The 21,388-nt window shown below is 50.4% G+C and overlaps 1 protein-coding gene across 7 annotated transcripts in view; it reads left to right on the top strand.

Annotated features, from left to right (window-relative positions):
• Nucleotides 1-21,388, top strand: part of RBFOX3 (RNA binding fox-1 homolog 3) — a 352,823-nt gene that overhangs the window by 97,799 nt on the left and 233,636 nt on the right. Inside the window, exon 1 of one of the 7 annotated variants that reach the window (XM_043527721.1) lies at nt 6,542-6,705. The exons of 5 other annotated variants lie outside the window; for them this stretch is intronic. The gene's annotated coding sequence lies outside the window, so the exon portion shown is untranslated. Of the gene's footprint in view, nt 1-6,541; nt 6,706-21,388 lie in introns of those variants that run through there. One more of the 7 variants, XM_043527726.1, reaches the window with a different exon arrangement.

Below are 21,388 nucleotides of genomic sequence, written 5' to 3'. Positions count from 1 at the left end.
TCAACTACACTGAGGTAAAATCAACCTGTGTCTGGGCTTCTCTGGTTTTTCCCATTGAGTCAAAATGTCCCTGTTTTTGTGGTGAAGACCTAGCCTTAGCCGCTGGAAACAAGGAGAAGGAGCTGGCTGCGTGTGGCCAGTCAGGCCTCCATGGTCCACAGTCTGGAAACCTCTGGGCTAGAGCATTACACCCCATTACTCTCCAAACCCCTAGCATCTCCCCACCCACATTTTCGCTGTCTTGTTTTCCTTGCTATCCTTCAACCCCCTCTCACGTGGGGGGCGGAGGGGCTTGTTCTTGCCTGAGGCCTTGCAAGAGGGCGTTGGTTTCTAAGCCACAAACTTCAAGTGAGGATGCTGGGTGCTTTGCATGAAGATTGGGTTAATGGGGTGGAGAAACGGCCTGGATCAAGGAGAGAACACAGTGTAACTTAGCTTTGGCAAATGTACTCTCTGTCAGTCTGAAATCTGATGGAACCCCCCGGGAAGAAAGTGCTTCTTAAAGGGAAAAACATCTAAAAGGGGAGCCCTTGAGGTGCTTTTGTTCCGGTGAGTGGGAGTGCTAGATCCGCTTAGACATGAAAGGCTGTGCAGCTCCATCCCCAAAGTGGCTGGTGAGGCTGCAGAGAGGAGGAGGAGGGGGAGGAGGAAGGTGTGAGCAGCTGCAAAGAGAGGTCGTCTAGGTATTACCCCATCCCTCCCCCTCAGCTCCTCCCCCTTCTTCAAGAAAGTAAATTAGGTCACGCTTGAAAGTCAGTTTCTTGGCTGTGGATTTAATTTAGCTTTTCCAGGCTAGTTATCATATAATAAATTCCGGGAGATTTATAGAAAACATGGCCAGGGAGGCTTAGCCCCTGTGTAACAAGATTTGAGTCTATTTCCTACTGCAGTGCAACTTCAGTGACCACCCTGTGCTCCCAGGGTCGCAGAGGAGGCTGAGCTGGCAGCCTGGATAGCGGGCAGCTGCCTTCCGCCTCTGACCTGTCAGCCTGCGAGATGTAGTCCGGAGCCGTGCTGCTGCTAGTGCAGCATGTGCGGGTAAGAACAGCCGGTCCTGTGCGCCTGCAGGCCAGGCCTCCACACCCCCTCCAGAGCCACTGAGCCAAAGGGCTTGGCCTTGAGGGGCTATTTGCTCAAGGGCATATCCCCCAACAGAATGACCAGCCGGCCCAACACCCTGGGATGAAATGTAATCGTGCAGAGTCATGCCCTATAATAAGACTTTCTGCTGTAGGCTGTGGGTTTCTCAGTTGGAAACAACAGAGAAGGAGAGAGACCTGGGTGTACTTGTCAATCACAGGAGGACTGATGCAGCTGTGAGGAAGGTAAGTGCGATCCAAAGATGCATTTCCAGTAGAGACAGGGGAATACTCATGCCATTGTACAAGGCACTGGCAAGTTCTCACCTGCAAAACCGTGTGCACTTCTGGTCCCCCCACTTCCAGAAAGCTGAATTCAGAGTGGAGCAGGTGCAGAGAAGGGCTGCTAGGATGATCGGGGCAGTGGAGAGCTGAGCTGACCAGAGGAGACTAACGGAGCTTGGCTTGTTCAGCCTAGCAAAGGGAAGGCTCGGAGGGGATCGGATTGCTCTCTGTAAACACGTTGGGGGTAAACCCCAGGGAGGGCGAGGAGCTATTGACGCTAAAGGACAATGCTGGCGCCAGAACAAATGGGGACAAACTGGGGTCCAGGAATGCGTTTAGGCCACGTCTATAAGTACAGCGCTGCAGTGAAGCAGCTGTGTTGATACTCTCTGCCAGTGCAACGCTGTACATATGCGCCTTCACCAGATGCTCTATCCGACGGGAGAGCTCTCCCCTTGCCGTAAAAACCCACCTCTGTGAGCAGCATAGCCCTGTGCACAGGAGCTCTAACGTCGGTGTAACGTGTGTCACTCGGGGTGGGGATATTCACACCCCTGAGTGACATCGGCTGTGGTGTAGGCAGAACCGTAGGCTGGAAATGAGAAGATTTCTCATTATTAGAGAAGGGAGGTTCTGGAACAACCTCCCACTAGGAAGAGTGGGGGCAAACAACCCAACTAGTTTGAAGAAGGAACTCGATAAATGTATGAATAGGATTATATGGTGGGGTTGCCTGCCATAGCAGACGACTAGACTCAACCCAGGAGGTCCCTTCCAGCCCTGTCTTGCTCTGTTCCCTGTTAGTTACATCTTAGGCTGGTCTGGAGCAGACAGTACCAGTTGTGCTAGCTAGTGTTGCGGTCATGGGGCGTGCAATAATGATGATTATACTTGACACTTAGCAAGCCCCTGGGAATCTCAAGATGCTTTGCAAAGATGGCTCAGTGGCATCCCCATTTTACAGATGTGAAAACTGAGGCTCATTGACACTAAGTGGCTCACCCAAGGTCACACAGCAAGTCTGTGGCAAACCTGGAATAGACCCCAACAGTTCTAACTCTTGGCCCTAAGCTCATAACTCACAAGACCACTGCAGCCCTATGCCAAATATCCACAAGTCTCTTCCAACTTCATAACCTGGTAGTAAAACCCTGAGCCCTTTTGTTACAACACATTTCTTCTTCCCCAGCAGTGCCATCCTGCTACCCATAAATCCTCTGAAAGTTACTGTGCCCCCTGTGCCCATCCATCACTTGTCTTCCTGTGTCTGCTTGAGGTCAGAAGGTTAAACCAGAACCCAACGCAGGGGGTACTCAGCATGTAAAAGTGGGTTGAGCAGGAGTGGAGCTTTGCCTGCATCAGCAGTAACGGTGAAGTGTGTGCTTCCCCAAATCCTGTGCTAAACGCCACTGGAGAGAGGTCCTGTGCTGTGGGATGTTGTTGAGGGAGTGATGGAGAACGGCATGTTCTGGGCACAAAGGAGCCTTTTTCGGAAAGTTAGATTGTCGGGGGGGGGGAATCCAGTCAGGCTCTGTGTGGAAGCTGACTCACACCCGTGGAGCTTCAGTGACAGGTCCAGAATGCACAGCTCATAGCTACCTGCAGTGGAACCAAACGTCCCTGAGCAAGTGGCTGCCGTGCGATGTGAGTCAGCGCTGTGATGGGATGGTTTTGAGGGGTGGCGTTGTGTTTAAGGCTATTGTGATGGTTTTGGAAGTAATGAAAGTGGTCAGAGAAGCTGTCTGCTTCTGTCTCAAGTTGTCTTTGCTGCACTCAGGGTTCAGGCTCTGTGCCTGTCTTTGCAGGGGGACAATGGAGAGAATTAGTTTAGCTTTTTTTTTTTTTGCTGGTGATTTATGATGTTTGTAATGTGATGGCAGATATACGGCTGGGAGAGTACCAGCTCGGCACAGAGGGCGCTGCCAGCCATGTTCCTTGCGTGCTCTCACAGCTAAAGCCGCCCAATTAGTGTCTATTAGTCACTCGGTGTGTTAAAGCATTAAGAACAATTAAGGGTGAGAAGAGTTTCCAGATGTAGCGTTAAGCACTAGAGCTGGGAGCTGGCGGCTGTCCTGGCTGCTCCCGTATGGAAACAATCTCGCAACACAACAATGGGACCACAAAGGCGAGTCCATGGGCTGGGATGCCGGTGCAGGATTCCTGGGCTAGGAATATTCAGGGCACCACAGACCTGTGCAGGACACAGAGATGGGAGAATCCCTTGCTCTAGCGTTGCCAAAGCACTCTGTTCCACTGGATAAGACACAGGACTCCTGGGTTCTGTTCTCACCTCTAGTACTGATTCACCATGTCTCCTTGGGCAAATCACTTTCCCTCTGTACAATGGGGAGAATGGTGCGGGGATCTCTGGATGAAAAGTGCTAAGAACTGATTATTACTACTGCTCACAAAGAATAGCTAGCGCTGCTGGTTCTCTCATCAGAAGGTGTATTTCACAGCTGCGACACGTGAGAGTAGGGCTTTTTGGGAGATGTTGAACATTTCTGAATAGCTACACGTCCCATTGGCTTTAAATGGTATGTGTGCTCCTAAATCCATTAGGCACTCTTGAAGAACTTCCCTCAATAAGATGGCAACTAAACCAAAGTCAAACGCTTATTTCTTGACTGAGTTATCTCTGAGGTCACAGTTTGCCATCTCTTTGTTCAGAACTGGCTTGAACTCAAATTGTTAGTTTAGAAGAACCTAAAGCAACACAGCCTGAAAGGTTTGTGTCCTGGCCAAGAGAACAGGAATGGTAGGGGGTGGGCAGCTAGTGGCTATGTGGGTGCAAATGGGGCAAAGAGGTGCTGTGTGCAAGGCTTTGTTAAAAATGGGTTTCTCATTGCGATATCCGTGGATATACATACGGCAACCCAGGAATGGTGAATATGGCTTAATACCCATTTCAGGGTGCAGGTGACTCCAACTCCCCATAAATATCCCACTTCCCTGGCCTGTCCGGTAATGTGTTTCTACCTGGGGGGAATGCCGAGGCAGTGTGGCCAGAGATGCTGCTCCTGTGGTGTCTGTGAATGGTCTGGACGCCAAGGGAGCTCACGCTGTGTCTTGCTTTGGGTGTGAGTTGAATTATAAATAATACGTGTGGAGTGGACATGTCTGAGGTCATTCCTGCCCCCTCTCTGTGGCTCTGAAGGGCCCTTTGACCATGGTTTGTGCAGGGGGAGGGGTGCGTTTCAGAGTTGGGGACGGACAGGGCAGGGCCAGTGTATCCCGCAAGGCTGCGCCGTTGCCCCTGCAAACAGGGTTGTGCAGGAGGCTGGAGAGTAGAGTAGTGGCTGCAGGGCACTGTTTCACTCGGCTGTTTTGGGGGGCATTCCTCCCTCCCCAGCCTGGCGGAGCAGGCTGTGCTTGAGAGCCAGAATTTTGGCTTATGTGAATGTATTTTGTCTTTGGCAATGTGTAACGCTCATGGCAAGATCTAAAGGATGGGTCTGAACAAAATGCTTGCCCTCCCCTCTTGGCCTGGAGCTTTTCCCAGCACCTGTCTGGCTGGAGCATTCATATTTAGAGGCAGCCTGTCTGCGTCCCAGCAGCTCTGCTCACTTGAAACACTTTCTCCCAGTGTGTTGTTTGTCAACCAAATGTGCTTCCTTTTTGGCAAGGGTGTGGGTAGGGGGCATGTGTTGATGTCAGTGAGGTAGTCTATCCAGCACAACAGTGGGCCTGGACTGCCTCTGTGGGTGGGCTATTGCTTGTAGAGTTGGGGTGGCTAGCTGCTGTGCACACTGTGGGTATATCTACACTGAAACATAAGTCTGGGCTTGAGCCTAACCCCCTTGTGTCTACACTGCAATTGTGCTAACCCAGGGCTCGGACCCAAGATACCAGGACTCTGCAGGGCTGGGGGCTCTGAGCTCGAGTTAAGCCGGGACTCAAGGTCCGAGCCCTACTGCTTTGCAGTGTAGATGCAGCCCCGCTTGACATGGGTCCCGGGAGTCATCTGGAAGTATCCCACAATTCCACGGGACAATTTCCTTAGTCCTCTCTACCCCAACAATCTGCGATCAGCTCTATTGAAAGCAGAAGCCACCCCCACTTTGCAAACGGCAGCAGCTCAGGTCTGCATTAACCCATTCTGTTCTGATCACCAGTCTGCAAGTACACGGTCAGAGAGCCTCCTGGGTTTGCAATGGAGAGCGAACCAATCAAGCCTTTTGCAAAGTGAGCTCACTTGAGTCCAAATAACCCTGGGTTTACATTGCAGTGTAGACGTACCCGAAGAGTCTCTCTGCTCCTTGGGGCTATGCTCAGCTGCATGGTGAAAGGGGGTTTTCCATCCCCTTTGTTTGATGTCTTGGGACTTTGTCGGGTGGAGGCTCCTGTGTTTATCCTTTGCCTGGAAGCAGCAGGGACTGGAGGGGAGGCTCTCAGGGTGGGCGTGAGGAGGCGAGACTGTGCACTCCCCTTCATGAGCACAGAGAGTAGCACCTGCCCTGTCCCAGGGCCAGAGGACTGTTATTTCTTCTGACTTTGTAATTGGGTGATGATATAGGAGGGGGGGATCTCAGCGCACCTAGTGCCAGAGGGCTATATGGGGAGCTGCAGATTGGCCAGGGGATGTTGTAGCTGCCTTAGGCTCACCAGCTATCTTGGTGTTAAGATCCACAGGCTCTCCCCAGTCCGGGCCAAGCTAGCACTCTGTAACTGCAGTTGGACTGACTTTGTGTTGGCTGCCTCTAGAATGGAGGGTGGGGGAAAGGGGAGGTGGCCTTCAGCGTATTGGAATAATTTCTCTCTCGCACGCTCTCTGGGGGAGCGGCATGCAGTGCATGGACAGATGGTGTTTTTGAGTGACCTTGGAGCACGGAGTGATTCCCTCACTTGCTGAGTAATGGTTGGAGCAGCGGGAAGCCGTGGTGTTACAACCTGCTCTTACCAGTGGGAGTTAGTCAGGAAGCCAATCCTGAGGAGGGATGTGGGGTGGACCAGGGAAGGAGCCAAAGCCCGGTAACCATTACGTAATGGTTACAAGGGAATGAACTATATATTGTGTTTACCTGCCTCCCCCAACATGTTACAGTTCTATAATGAGAACCAGATAATGCATGTGTGCTTAGGGTCTTCTTGGAAATGTCTTGAGAGCTCCCAAACCTTGTACCACCACTTCCCCAGCCTGTGGGGCAATCTCTCTCTCTCTCAGGAGAAGTTCTGGGCCAGGCTGGGCTTTCTCTAAAGGCCAGAGATGGTGCTTCTGCAGTGTGTATGATTGGGCAAGACATCACCGTGGGACGTGACCTCATTGAATTGGCGTGGTGGATTCCACGGGGTGGTGCGGCTGGCTGAGCTGGAAGCCCCAAGTGAAGGGAGTGATGAGGAGGTAAGTTAAGATTATGGCAGCTGCAAGCGCTGGCCCATGTTTCCTTGCTCACATGAGCTGTCTCACCAGAGCCAAAGGAGCAGGTTTGTGAGTCAGGTAGGCAGAGCCAGGCTCTGAATCAGTTGCGAAGATTTAAAAAAAATATATATATGTATCCCTCTGTAACTTCATTTTCTTAAAAAAGCACCCTTCTGCGGTACCAGGCGGAGGGCCCTGAAGACCGGGGTACACCCACCTGCTCTGTCCCCAGAGCAGGACAGTCCTGGCAATGGCTGGGCAAACTGCTCCCTGCCAGTGCATGTTGGCCCTGCCCGGCTAATGCTGACTGTGCTGACAGCTTTTGTGAAGAGGACCCTTGTGCACTGGGAACTAGAATAAGGTCCCTACTTGCTTCGCACCAGACAGGAACTGGCTCTCAGATAGCGGCGCTTCTGTCTGACCAGCGTTTGAAGCGCGGGGAAGCTAATGTAGATGGGCTGAATTCCCAGTGCCATACAGGGCTGCGAGGGTTACTATCACCTCCCACTTGTACAGCGCCAGCACCCTGCTGGGGACGTGCAACGGCTCGAGCGAGATGGTGCCCTGCTGTCCTGATAACCCACCCCTCTGAGCCGGGGGGGCTCACTGTGAAGGCACTTCTCTCCTGTGCGGCGCGCAAGCCTGGCTAGGGAGTTCCGGTGACGTGACGAGAGCGGAAGGGTACAGGGAGGAGTGAGGGCTTGGGAGCAGATACGCGTTTTAAGCCCCCTTCCTCGCCCCTCTCCTGGATCAGCTCGGGAGCAGCACTGCGCCAGGTGGAACGCTGGCACCTGAAGCTTCCGTGGCAGTTGGAAGTGGCAGTTGGTCAGAGCGGGGGGGAGGGGAGCCTCAGCCCTGGCCCAGTTTGGGGGAGGGGTAGCGTCCCCTCCAGGGGCAGAGAGACAAGGGCGGATGTGTGGGGGAAGCCAGGGCGAACCAGCGGGCCCGTGAGCAGGGGGCAGAGAGAGCCCCGGCCTCCAGGAAATGGATGGGGAGGGGTCTAGAGCCTGCTGGAAGAGAGAGTGGTATTCTCCTTCGGCCCCCTCAGCACCTGCGGGGAGGGTACCCTTGCACCCCCTCCCACAACCCCGTGGCGACAGGAGCGATTCTTTGCCCCAGAAGTGGAGGGATTTGCTCCTGGAAATGCAGGTGAAGAGAGAGAGGGGGATCTTTGCAGCCACCGCAGCGGCGGGGGAGAAGGGGCCACGTCTCGCTCTGCCCGGCGTCCTCGGACAGCAGAGTGAACGCGGCGCGCGCCGTTTCACCAGTTATCCCAGGGGCGGGGCAGGAGAGCAGGAGTCACTGAGATCTGACATGTAAGCCCTTGAACCCCGCATGGGGAGTGGAAGCTGCTTCGCATTGTTTTCCTGCTGGAAATTAGGGTGTGTGGGGGATGGCGATTTGGACGCGGTGCGACAGCAGGTGAGGCCATGGTTGCACAAAGGCTCAAGGGAGAGACAGTGTTTCCTCAGCAGTGGGCGTGCGCTGGAAGACTTGTGCAGCATGGATCTGTTCTGCCAGGGAGACCCAGAGCTCCTCTGCTCTTTGGGGTGAGAGATCCCATGGAACTGGGAGCAGGAGCCAGGCTGACAGGTGGGTTGCAGTTCCATGGTCACCCAGTAATGGTGTGAAGGGGATTGCTGATGCTTTAACTTGTAAATTTCTTACCAGCTGAGCTATTTTGTGAGCTGTTTTAACACCGATAACTTTTAAAGTAACTTGTTTATGATGTCTTCAAAACGCTAATGCTGTGACTATCGTGTGATGCTTGTTTCGCATCGGGAAGGGAATTTGGCACTATGTGGTGTGCACAATAACAAGTCCCTGCCCTGACGAGTTTACAAAAACTCACAGGCAGGGCTGACTCCTGTGTCTAAGGGTATGGCTACCCTGTGAGGTGGGAGGGTCCCAGAGCCCGGGCTCCAGACCAAGCCCAGAAGTCTACATAGCAGTGAAACAGCCCCACAAGCCCAAGTCAGCTGGCATGGGCCAGCTGTGGGGTTTTTCTCTGCTGTGTAGACATCCCCTTACAGGCCTCATGGGGGAGCTGGATTTTTTTTTTTTACTGAATTGTTGAGCCCTTGGGCTGGAGTTAGTGACACCAGGTAAATTGGGGCCTGTGTGGTTTCCACAACCAAGTGTGCTCACCAAATGGTACAAGTGGACTGAACTAACTGACTTCACTCTGGAACATACACACGTCTGTCTGCGCAAGAGCACGCTAAGTCTGGGACCAGCCAGGGCTGCTCGAAGGTGGTGGTGGTGGTGTATTCCAGACTAGAGCATGGGTTTGATCACAGATTGATAGCTGATACCCTGTCCTAGGCAAATGCAGAGGACGCTGCTATTTCATATTTTAAGGTGGTGGGGTCCCCTTTCAGCTCCACATGAACGCTGCACACTTACTGTACGCTCCAAGCATTACCCTTCCTGAGATCTGGCTTGCAGAAAGCTACTTCCAAGCAAACACCTAAAATCTGCCCCCTTGCCTTGCATAAGCCTTTTCCTTAGGTGTGGCTGTGCCTTGGGTTCCTTCCCTGAGACGGTATCTGCCTCAAGTCCTAGTTCCTTTGGCCAAAGGACTACTTCCACCTTCTTATATTCCTGCTGGAGTCCAGTGTGCCACTCCTGCTCCAATGAGCCGGCAAGAGTTCAGCTGCAGTTCTCTGTAGGGTTCCAACACCTGCCAGCAGAGCTAACGCCCCTCCCACATCACAGAGTATTAGGTCAGATATGACCCGTAATATAACTTCTGGGGACAGAGCTGATCAATCATGTTGGTGCCATTTTTGTTCTTTGATATGCTTTGCCAGAAGCTGAGAATGGGCAACAGGGGATGGATTCTGTTCTGTTCATTCGCTCTGGGGCACCTGGCACTGTCCAAAGACAGGATACTGGGATGGATGGACCTTTGCTCTGACCCAGTGGGCCATTATGTTCTTATGTGTGCTCTCTGGAGATGTAGTAACGTTTTGCTGAGTCTGCTTGTTCCTATATTGTGGATAATGTGGAAGGGAGCAGGACTAGGGGTGGGTGCTCTATATTCCAGTAACTCTCAAATGAAATAGATCATCTCGATGTTATACACTGTTGACCCAAACCTATTAGTACAAGTGCCCCCCTTTTTAGAGGCTTTGGAGAGTTTTTGGCAGCCTCTGCTGAGGACACTCTGCTTTACAATAGCAAGAGGTACTGCAGGGAAGGTCTATGGAGGATTAGCTGAAGGTGTTTGGAGATCTAATAAGCCTGGAAAAGCAGGGGTTGCCAAAGGTCAGGATTGAGTTGCATAAAAATATCTAGGGCCATTATTATCTGAGTGCCAACAATGTGCTTGACTCTCTATTGAACATAGAATATGAAATGGTCCCTGCCCCAAAGATCTTGCACTCGAAGATATGGCATACTAGACATTATTCCCTGCGACCCCTTGGCAGTAGGCAATAGAGCGCTTCTGAGGTAGCTTGAACTTGTGTTGCAGAGTCGTGTTGGAAAAATGTGAATTTTTAACCAAAAGGAGTTGGTGTGGGGAGGGAGAGAACCACACCAACAATAAACGTCTTAGAGTTCATGGACCGAATTGGCACGAGGGGGTGTAAATTCTAATAGGAATGTGCCCCTGCCCATTGCCAGATGGGAGGGAAGCTGCAGAGGGGGGTTTTAATCAGACAACAGAGGAATACCCAGTTATCCTGAAGAGCTTGTAGAGAGAAGAGCTTGTAGAGAAGCTTTAGTGTCTTCCCTCAATGCATTTTAGCAGGATTCGTTCCTCTGATGTGCACCGGATGCTGAGATTTAAAGAGACATGGCTCCTGCCTGCACTGGAAATTTGGGGCCAGTTGGTGTTGTGATTTCAAATCCCAGAAATACGGAAGGAGGAAAGGGGAGCAAGAGACTACCATTCCTTTCTAGCTCTCAAGCCATTTGCATTGCACTGGGTAAGCTGGGTAAGTCCAGCCTGGGCGTGGTACATCTGAACTGGAGCCACTCATACCAGGCTGGCTTGCAGCATCTGAGTTGCTCCAGTTACTTAGCATGCAGTGAGTGTTGTGCTCAGAGAAATTTAGGCGTAATTTTTTTGTGCTTGCATGTAAATGTGGGTAGGTGCTGTCCTGATTGACGGCAATTAGCATTTTCTAACGGTAACAGATGTTCATATTGCCAGGAGGCTGGTACCTAACGCCCACACTGCCATCTGTTCCACTGGGCACTGCCTGAGGAAGCGATACCAGCGCTGCAGACCTGCGAGTCCTTGGTGGGGTGTAGTTAACAGTATTGTGTAAGATTTTTCTGGGGGAAAAATAATAATAATAAAGACATTTTCAGGTTTATAAATAGTTCATGCTGTTTATTATGGGATGGAGGCTTTCTGTCTGAGTAGCAGCTCCGATTTCTGTGCCGAGCTAACAAAGAGCGATCTGAATGGAATACAGAGCACCAGCTTGTGGTGGCAGGTTCTCAAGGGCTAGGAGGGGGAAGGTGGCTTTGGTGCATTGTCATCACCATACAGTTTCAATGCACAACGAGGATGAGGAAATAACTTTGGGTAAATGGGAGACTCCGCAGTCCCCCCTTTGAACTCTCGCCACCTTCGGGTAAATCCCTCTTGTCTGCTGAACCAGTGCCTGTACAACAGTTGTAGGCCTGTGTGTTTGTGTAGTGCAGTGGTTCTCAACCTATTTACCATTGTGGTCTTCATGCAGTACATCTCTATGGCCCTGTGGATGTCACATGGGCTGCAGCTGTGTGCTGAGTGAGCTGCAAGTGGCCTGCAGGTTGAGAACCACTAGTGTAGTGTGAATTGCACAATGTGCATGGGTTACATGCTCCTTGGAGCTGTCTGCCCTGGCCAGCGGTGCATGTTGTCCCATTGGCAGTCACGAGGGACAGATTAACTTGCGCTTTCCCTCTGTTCTCCCATCTTATTAAAACAAGGTGTCTGCCTAGCACCTCAGCCCCCTTCTACGGTTGGCAAGTGCACTGCGTTCAATTTTACTCAACTCATTTCAGAGTATCTACCGGAAATAAGAGCGGGCCAGCTGAGGGCTCCTGATTGTCATCTGTCAATAGAAGAACAGTGAAATTGAAAAGCAACACATTTAAACTGGCATGAAGCAATGGTTTTTATAGCATAATTAGTCTGTGGAACTTGATGCCACAAGATACTATTGAAGCAAAGAGCTTAATGGGATTTCAAAATGGATGAGCTATTTATATGGACGATCAGAATATCCACAGTTATATTCATAGAATCATAGAATATCAGGGTTGGAAGGGACCTCAGGAGGTCATCTAGTCCAACCCCCTGCTCAAAGCAGGACCAATCCCCAATTAAATCATCCCAGCCAGGGCTTTGTCAAGCCTGACCTTAAAAACTTCTAAGGAAGGAGATTGTACCACCTCCCTGGGTAACGCATTCCAGTGTTTCACCACCCTCCTAGTGAAAAAGTTTTTCCTGATATCCAACCTAAACCTCTCCCACTGCAACTTGAGACCATTACTCCTTGTCCTGTCCTCTTCTACCACTGAGAATAGTCTAGAACCATCCTCTTTGGAACCACCTCTCAGGTAGTTGAAAGCAGCTGTCAAATCCCCCCTCATTCGTCTCTTCTGCAGACTAAACAATCCCAGTTCCCTCAGCCTCTCCTCATAAGTCATGTGTTCCAGACCCCTAATCATTTTTGTTGCCCTTCGCTGGACTCTCTCCAATTTTTCCACATCCTTCTTGTAGTGTGGGGCCCAAAACTGGACACAGTACTCCAGATGAGGCCTCACCAATGTCGAATAGAGGGGAACGATCACGTCCCTCGATCTGCTGGCTATGTTCCTACTTATACATCCCAAAATGCCATTGGCCTTCTTGGCAACAAGGGCACACTGTTGACTCATATCCAGCTTCTCGTCCACTGTCACCCCTAGGTCCTTTTCCACAGAACTGCTGCCTAGCCATTCGGTCCCTAGTCTGACTAGAATAAAATGGTCCTGTGATATTTACCATCCTGCTTCAGGACAAAAGGCAATCACTAACTGCCTGAGGATAAGGGGGAAGTTTGGGAAGAGTTCTGTCAGTATGTAGTTGCATAATTGCCCATTATAGGGTCTTACACCCTCCTCTAAACATCTGGTATTGGCCTTGGATGCTAGATGAATCATTGATCTAATCCCTTGGCAGTTGCTGTACTCCCTGTTGGTCCATGCAGCTCTAAAGAGTTTGATCACCAAACATTTAAGAGCTGGGAATTTGTCAGGCTGGTAAAAGCATGTTGAAGCTGTTGAGGTTTTCCCAGTGTTATGGGGAAAATTCATCCCTGGAGCTCTTGGATGGATGTAGTCAGTGAATCGCTAAGTAATCTAGTTAAATACCTGTGCTCACTGTGCCCACTCATACCCTCAGACACCTATGCCTGACCTATCATAACTCCAGTTACGGTGCTGTAGTAAAAGGTGACACACGTACTCCTGCCACTTGCTCCCCAGACCTATACGCACAGACCAAATGAGACATAGCTGCCCTGCCGTGGGACTTTGATCATGGTATGTAGTGGTATGAGACTGGCACAAAATTGTGTCCGTGACACATAATTAGCTCTTCTCTGGGCATCATTAACATTTCTCTAAAAAGAGACTCTGGCATTTTCCCACTGCTTCATAAGCTTCTTCAGAGGAGAGGAAATCTCTTCTCCTTGGCAGGGCAGAACAGATCAGGGAGGGAAAGTTTTCTGATGCAGGTTAGCGTTTAGTGAGGGAGAGCAAACAAGCATGCATTCCCTAGATTTCCCAGCATACAAGCCTGTGACCCGGCAATTCAATGGATCCTTGCTGCTGACATCACGGGGGTGTGATTAAATGACAAAAGGTGAATTACATAGAAAGCACTTTCCTCTTCCCGTGGGGCTCCCCCACTTTCTCTGATGCTTGGTACCAAGGCATTTTTTCTGTTTCTCCCCCCCCACTCCTAATTTTACTTTTAAAAGTGTGAGTCAGTTGTGGTGCATGTGAAAGCAAAACATCAAGAGCCCTTGCTAGAGGCAGGTGCAATGTGGGCTGGTTCTCCTGGCTCTGCCCATGCTCCTCTATCTGTCTGGGAAAAGGGGAGCACAAACACAGAGAAATTTCTGAATCCTGGGGGAGCTGGAAGGTGGTTTAACAATGTTTTTCCTCTTTTGAGGCTGCCCCCTCTTCTGTTCTAGTCCTGGCAACCTCCTCTCCCCCCACTCCCCCCCCCCCCCACCAGCTCTGTCCCAGCTCTGTCACTGTGCCCGATCCTGGCATGCAGGCCCCCCCACCTGCTCTCCCAGCCCTGAGGAATCTCTTGAGCAAATTCTGCCTCTGTGTGAATTATTTCTCCCTGATAGCATCCATGATGTGCAGTATTTAGATAATCAAAGAGGGATGGTCTCTGCCATGAGGCACTCACAGTTTATACTGTAGGCAGGTTTTGTGCTGTAGGCATGTGTGTTGAAATGAAAAGGAGTACTTGTGGCACCTTAGAGACTAACCAATTTATTTGAGCATAAGCTTTTGTGAGCTACAGCTCACTTCATCGGATGCATTCAGTGGAAAATACAGTGAGGAGATTTATATACACACAGAACATGAAAAAATGGGTGTTATCATACACACTGTAAGGAGAGGGATCACTTAAGATGAGCTATTACCAGCAGGAGGGGGGCCGGGGGGGAGAAAACCTTTTGTAGTGATAATCAAGGTGGGCCATTTCCAGCAGTTAACAAGAATGTCTGAGGAACAGTGCGGGGGAATAAACATGGGGAAATAGTTTTACTTTGTGTAATAACTCATCCACTCCCAGTCTGTGTTCAAGCCAGAGTTAATTGTATCCAGTTTGCAAATTAATTCCAATTCAGCAGTCTCTCGTTGGAGTCTGTTTTTTAAGTCTTTTTGTTGTAATATAGCGACTTTTAGGTCAGAGATCGAGTGACCAGAGAGATTGAAGTGTTCTCCGACTGGTTTGTGAATGTTATAATTCTTGACATCTGATTTATGTCCATTTATTCTTTTACGTAGAGACTGTCCAGTTTGCCCAATGTACATGGCAGAGGGGCATTGCTGACACATGATGGCTTATATCACATTGGTAGATGTGCAGATGAACGAGCCACTGATAGGGCCTAATCACATCAGCCACACTATGTGTTGAAATGGGAATTTTTAAAAAAATGTTTATGCCCCTATATCTATGCCTCCGTTTCCGCCATATGTTGCATGCCTACCCAGTGGGGGAAAACAGATTAAGCTTGCTCTCAGAGCAGACTTGGAGAGACATATGTGTGTGTCACCTTCTTGTCAGGGTAGAATGAAAAGTCATTAAGGAACTAGTTGAAACCAACCCAGATCAACCCAGAGAGGCAATGCATGCTGTAATGACTCATGGATTTCCCCACCTCTCAGCAGGGAAGCTGAGCAAAGAAAGGCCCCAGTTTGAGAAGTGTGGAATGCATCCGATGAAGTGAGCTGTAGCTCACGGAAGCTTATGCTCAGATAAATTGGTTAGTCTCTAAGGTGCCACAAGTACTCCTTTTCTTTTTGCGAATACAGACTAACACGGCTGTTACTCTGAAACCAGTTTGAGAACAATTGACTGAGGTGTGAGGTGGGGGTGATAAGTGTTGGCTTCTGGAGGAAGCTGGTTGCTCTGTCAGCTGGGAACTGACTAAGGAGTTCAGACAGAAGAGAGACAGGTTTGGTCTACACTACACAGTTAGGTCAACCTTGGCTGCCTTGCATCGATGTAGCTGTGGAAGCGTCTTCACTTAAATTCAGCTCTCTCCCTCTCCATGCTGATTTAGTAACACCACCTCCCCAAGCAGCATAGAGTAACAGTTAATGTAGGTAGGTCGACGCAGTCTCACTATAGACACTGCATTGCTTACGTTGGCTCTTACTGGCATCCAGGAGCCGTCCCACAATGCCCCACACTGGCAGTACAATTGATACAAGTGCTCTTGGTGAGAATGCGCACAGCTGACACAGGAGCCAAGTGTGCGCACACAAGCGATTTAATAACTGCGGTAGGTGTACGCTGACATGAGTTAGGTCGACATAATTTTGTAGTCTAGTCCTGGCCAGAGTCTTAAAATGGAGTTCCCTGCAGCTTGGCTGTGCTCTGGGCTGACCAGAATGGACTTTGCTGTAACCTTCATTTCTCTGTGCTAACCTGAAGATGTCCGGAACTGTGTGGCAGGTGACTAATAAACCTGACTGTTTTGAAAACACTGCTTGAGTGTCACTGTGAATAATTGGTGAGGTGCATTAATGCTGAAAGTACCCAAGTCTCTAAGCAGGTGTCTAGCTCAGTGGGAATTGCTGAATGGAACTCAGTGTGAAAAAGGAGTGCTGAAGCCAGAGGTTCAGTCTCAGGAGGCAATGCGGCTGCATGGCCTGCCCTGAAGGAAGGAGCTGACACACTGTCGGGGTCCTCCAAGAGACTGTTCCAAAGCTGGGGGCGTGGCACCAACCCTGTGGATCCGTGACCGCATGTCTCCTAGCACAAAGGCTGTCACTTAAGCTTGTGACCTATGACCAAGACAAATCCAGTCACATTAGTGTGCTGTGATTTTGGAGTGGGAGTGACTCATCTTAATGAGGTTGTTGGGACATTGGGCAAGGCCTTGTAGCCAATGGCTTCTGCCTTGGCCCCCAGGGCCCATTTATTGGATTCTTCCTGTAGAGCTTAAGGGCAGGTTTCCTAGTGACGGGCTCAAACAGCCCTTTGCACCCCAGCAGCCCCTAGGAAGCTGCTTTGGAATTTCCATCTCCTCCTCTAGTTACAGTGATCCCCACAAGTCCAAGGTCCTTCGCAGCAGAAAGAACCTTGCCTGGTTGGGCCCTTGAAAAAGGTGAGAGCCTTGATCTGACCCTCCCAGCTGTTGTAACGGCACCTCCCTGGGGTGAGCATGGCAACCAGGTAAAGGGGGAGAGACAGAGGCAGCATTTCCCGGGCCTTCTACAGCCCTTCCCTCCCACCTGGCGAGGGGAACAGCAGTGGGAGATCGGCTTCCTCCTCGGATATTTTAACAACCTGACAAAACAGGTTTGGTGACCATGCTGCAAACTCAGTCAGCACTGAGGCAGCGGGGAGAAAATGGCTTGATGAACAGGGAGTGAGGGGAAGGCGAGTAGCAGCGATTTTCTAGTGGCGTGTCCTGCATATGGATTCAGGCTCTGTTTCTTGTTCTCTTACTAATTCTTTCTGCTTTCCTTCCCCATGCAGCCCACCAAGAGTCTTTGGACACCAATCGATTGTTTTTTCTGTTCAGCAGTCAGACGGTGCTGCTGAACCCCCATCTAGACAGAACTGAGCCTCCAATTTAGCTGGTGCTGTCCCCAATCAATACGCCAATCTTTAGCTGTCTTTCTGTTTTTCTAAGTACGTATCCAGTATTCATGACAGCAGGAGCCGAGTGAGCGGAGCCTTGCCCAGAGAAAGGTGACACCCCCCCGCCCCCCGCTGATTACTACTTAAGTTCTGGTGGAGCTGGAAACTGGTCTAGTAATTTCCCCCCCCTCCCCCCCTTTGAGGCACGACTGTATGTTGGGATGTGGGGAGGGGAAAAGGAGGGTGAATGTGGTACAATAAATCAGCTGCCACATTCAGGGCCAAGTTGGAGAATTCTATTAAATCCTATCTCGAGGTGCTTTTCCCACTGCAGCATCCTTCAGTGTGACACACACAGCATCGGTGGTGCTGAGCTGCCCTCCCACAGGATAAGCGCATGGACTGGTCATGGAAGATGGGCACACTGCATTCTGTGGATAGCATTGCTATTGGCTGGAGGTTTCAAGCTGGACCGGAGGGCCCAGGGCACCCGCAGCTCCATCCAGTGACCCTGGGGAATTCAGAACCATTGGTCTAGGGCTTAGGTCATCAGACTGGATCAGTTCAAATATTAGAAGAAGGTTTGGGAGGGGGAACCCCATTGGGTGGTGGCCTGTGACGGTGTGTGGTACTACATGTATGCAGAGAAGTCCAATTAGAAGATCTGATTCCATAGTGATGTGGTGGTGTAAGAACCTGAACAAAGCGGGAAACAATCAGCAGCTATTCTGACGTGGTGGTGAGAGATGGAGTACCCTCTAGTCACTTTTCTGTCAGTTAAGGCCATCAGGTTTGCTGTTGTGATACCTCTGCTTCCTGCCATATCCCTAGGACTGAATCTGAGCACATGAACCGCTTCTTTGGCCCCTCGGACCCTCCCAGACCTTTGGGCTCAGGTAGGTCCTAGTGGCCCGTCCTGATCAGTTTGGTTACAGTGCAGTGGGACTCAGACATGGGAAAGGGGGACAGATGTGATGAGGAAAGGGATCTTGACTGTGAAGTGTGTGATGCCCTCTAGTGGTGCGTTTGTATACAGAAAAAAGCCATCTTAATTCTGGGCACAGGAATGTTTAGAGCTCTGTACCCACTCTTCCTTCCCACCTGCAGCCTAAGGAACCACTGTCCTCATGACATGAAATGTCCCTGTATTTCTTATCTCTGATGATCAAGGGTTTTAAGGAGCCTTCCCCATTTCTCCCCCACCCCTACCCTCAAAAAAGGGGCTCCATATCCAAAGCCCTTTCAGGAGTGTGGGGCTTCCCTGATTAGCATTTCAAAGAAAGGAAATAACAACAAAATAAACAGATTGCCAGAAACACCAAGAACCCATTTTTAAGAAGCCCTTCTTGCGTGTTCTCTCCAGCCCTCGTTGCCTCCCCCATGAAACGGAAGGCATGTCCTGAGCCATGGAGGACTTCCCCTGCCCAGCCAGTCGTGTGGTCTGCAGCAGAAACTACTCAGCTTGACATTTAAGGGTGACACGAGGTGGCATCAGCAACAGGAGCTTTGAGCACAAAGATGGAACCGCCTTGCCCCTGGCTTGTCACTCTGCACTCAGTGCCCTGTAACCCTGTGCACAGCTGTAACCGCATCTTCCTCACCACACCCTACTGCAGCCATGGAAGACTCCATTGCTAGCACTGGTCCTTGGGCTGTGGGCTGTGGAGCTGCTTTTGTATCCATGCTGAGGCATTTGCTACAAGGTGAAGCATAGGCAGGACTTTGTTTCATGGTTTGTCTTGCTGTTCTGTCCCCTGCTGTTTGCTTTGTGTCTTTTTGATGAGTGTTCTTTGGTAGGAGTTCAACCCCAACTCTGTGGGTGGGTGGTGCCTAAACTGTAAGGGACAGAGCCAACTGCAAAGTGGCCTGGAGAGGTCACAGTAGTGAGGGCTGCAGGTGCTAAAGAGAACTGGAGGGGAAGTAGCAGGCACAGAGCATGGGGCCCAGCTAAGGAGCTTGTATGAGGAGTCCTTAACATATATGAACAAGTTGATTTTCACCATTTCTCGTTATAGAACCATAAAATAGAGATCTCTGGTGCTACAGGCAAAACGTGAGGGGATGTCTGAGAGAGATGCTCTCCTTAAAAATGGTGGTTGTGCTATCCTTGTCCATTCTTCTCCACACCGGTTTTACAAATACAGGCAGAAAAGTTTTCTCACAGGTGTCACCAGCCAAACACCTGAGGCGGCTGTAATAAAATGGCTCCATGGCAGAGTGTCTGATCTATTTTTGAAGTAAGCTAAGTGCGGTCTCTTGCCCTCCTCCCACTAGCAGGCTAAACTAAACCCGAAGGCTCTTGGGAGCAAAGCGCCAGAATGGCAGCTGCTCCCAGAGCCTTTATTCACAGCAGGTGTTCCTGCTGGTAGCTGTACCAGTGTCTAGGGCAGCTTGCCCTTGCTCCTATGGGCATGAGGCTGAGAAATGCACCCGTGCATGTTAGGGCCAGAGATCACAGAGAAGGGCTCCTTGGGCTCTTTAAGGGATTGTTACCCACACGGGCAGCAATGAGGTGTATGCATTAGCATGTGAAGACATTTAAACTCAAACTTCCCAATGCATTTTTTTCTTATTTGCCGTCCAGATGTTCAAATTTAGTTTCCAACAAATATTGGCCCTTAAATATCATGTCATCCAGAGCTGAGATGAGCTCCAGCATAGGGGCAATCCTTCTGCTTGGATCTCAACTGCCTGATAGTGTCAGTTATTCCTGGGGTAAATGGATGTAAGATGCTACTATTTTGGTTTGGTAACTTCTTTACTTACCCCTGTGCAGAGTGAGTGTAAACACACAAAGTACAGGATGGTGGCAAATCAAGCCTAAGTCAGCACGGAACCCTGACCATGCAATCCTGCTAGCCACTCAGTGGGCATCAGCCCTCTCCTCCCAACGGCTTCTAGTCCTTACCCTGTGATCAGGACTGAGCCAACTTGGCTTTGCAGCTGGGAAGGGCATTCTATTCCTTTCACCTTTTCAGTCCGCATGCTCACTGCACGACACATCCCTCACTTCTCCCACCGATCACCCCCACGCAAGCACTCCCAGAAAACATGCCTTGACATCTGAGAATATTGATTTGTAAAACACTGATTGGTCATCTGAATGCCAATTCAGAAGCTAAAACTAATTCTGAATGGCCTGTCAGTGTATGCTCTTCCCATACGTGTGTGTCTGGGTGTGATGTTGAGGTGTGAGTGCACACACTCGCCTGCCGCATGGTGGTGGTGGTGTGCACAGCTGACTGTGCCTCAGGCCCCATTGTGCTTGGTTCTGTACAGAGTTAGAGAGAAGACGCAGTCCCTGTCTCATAAGTTAATATTTATTAGACATGTATTGAGGTGGTGCATGGAGACCAGCCAGATCGGAGCCCCATTGTGCTGGGTGCCACTGCAACGTGGTAAATGCCGGTCCCAGCCCCAGAGAGCTTACAATCTGAAAGAAGAGACCTAACAGCTGGGTGAGAGAGACAGGCTGGGGTGGGAGGTAGGGAAGACTGGGGAACAGGTGGCTGCAGACTGCAGGCTCAGTGAGTTGAGATAGGATGCTAATTGGTGGAGTGGGGTGCACAAGAGGTGCACAAGGCATGTTTGTATTGTGAGGGGAAGAAACCTGGGGCAGGTAACTGGGGTTAGAAGAGGCAAGCTAGGAAGGTGTCTGACTGGGACGCGGGAGAAGGGGACAGGGCAGGGGAGGCTGCATCAGGTTTTGTAGATTTTTTCCAAAGAGTTTGTAGAAGACAAAAACCAGCAGGAGGGTTTGGGAACAGTACAGCAAATGGGCTGGGGAATTTCAGGTGAGCAGCTCGCTAGTTCCACTTCTGAACAGCAGATTCTGGGTCTCTCTGTTCGAAACATATCAGCGCATTGCCTTGCCCTTGCCTATTTTCCTCTGTGTCCCTTTGTCTCTAGGCATTTGCACCTTTACCTGCCGCTATGCAGTGCTGGGAGAGGCTTGGGAGTACCCAGGCCTGGTGTTGGGAGGGGTGGGCACTACTGCCCCTGTGTGGTTGGGTTGGTACAGGAAATTTCCTGTCTCCCAGACTTTCAGTTGCATTTTGAGCCTGACATTCTGCTGTGCTGACATCTCTGCCCCCCTTCGCCCCCCAGTGGGAAATGAGAAAGCTGTGATTAGCCTAATGAGTGGTTGATTAATGAGCAGGCTGGTTGTACAGTAGAACCTCAGAGTTACGAATACCTCGGGAATGGAGGTTGTACGTAACTCTGAACAAAACATTATGGTGGTTTCAAAAGTTTACAGGCTGCTGAACATTGACTTATTACAGCTCTGAAACTTTACTGTGCAGAAGAAAAATGCTATGTTTAACCATCTCA

Source organism: Chelonia mydas, chromosome 14, assembly GCF_015237465.2.
Source record: "Chelonia mydas isolate rCheMyd1 chromosome 14, rCheMyd1.pri.v2, whole genome shotgun sequence".
In the NCBI taxonomy this organism is placed as follows: domain Eukaryota; kingdom Metazoa; phylum Chordata; order Testudines; family Cheloniidae; genus Chelonia; species Chelonia mydas.
The sequence above is the reverse complement of the archived record's forward strand: the minus strand, read 5'-3'. Positions and strand labels throughout refer to the sequence as shown.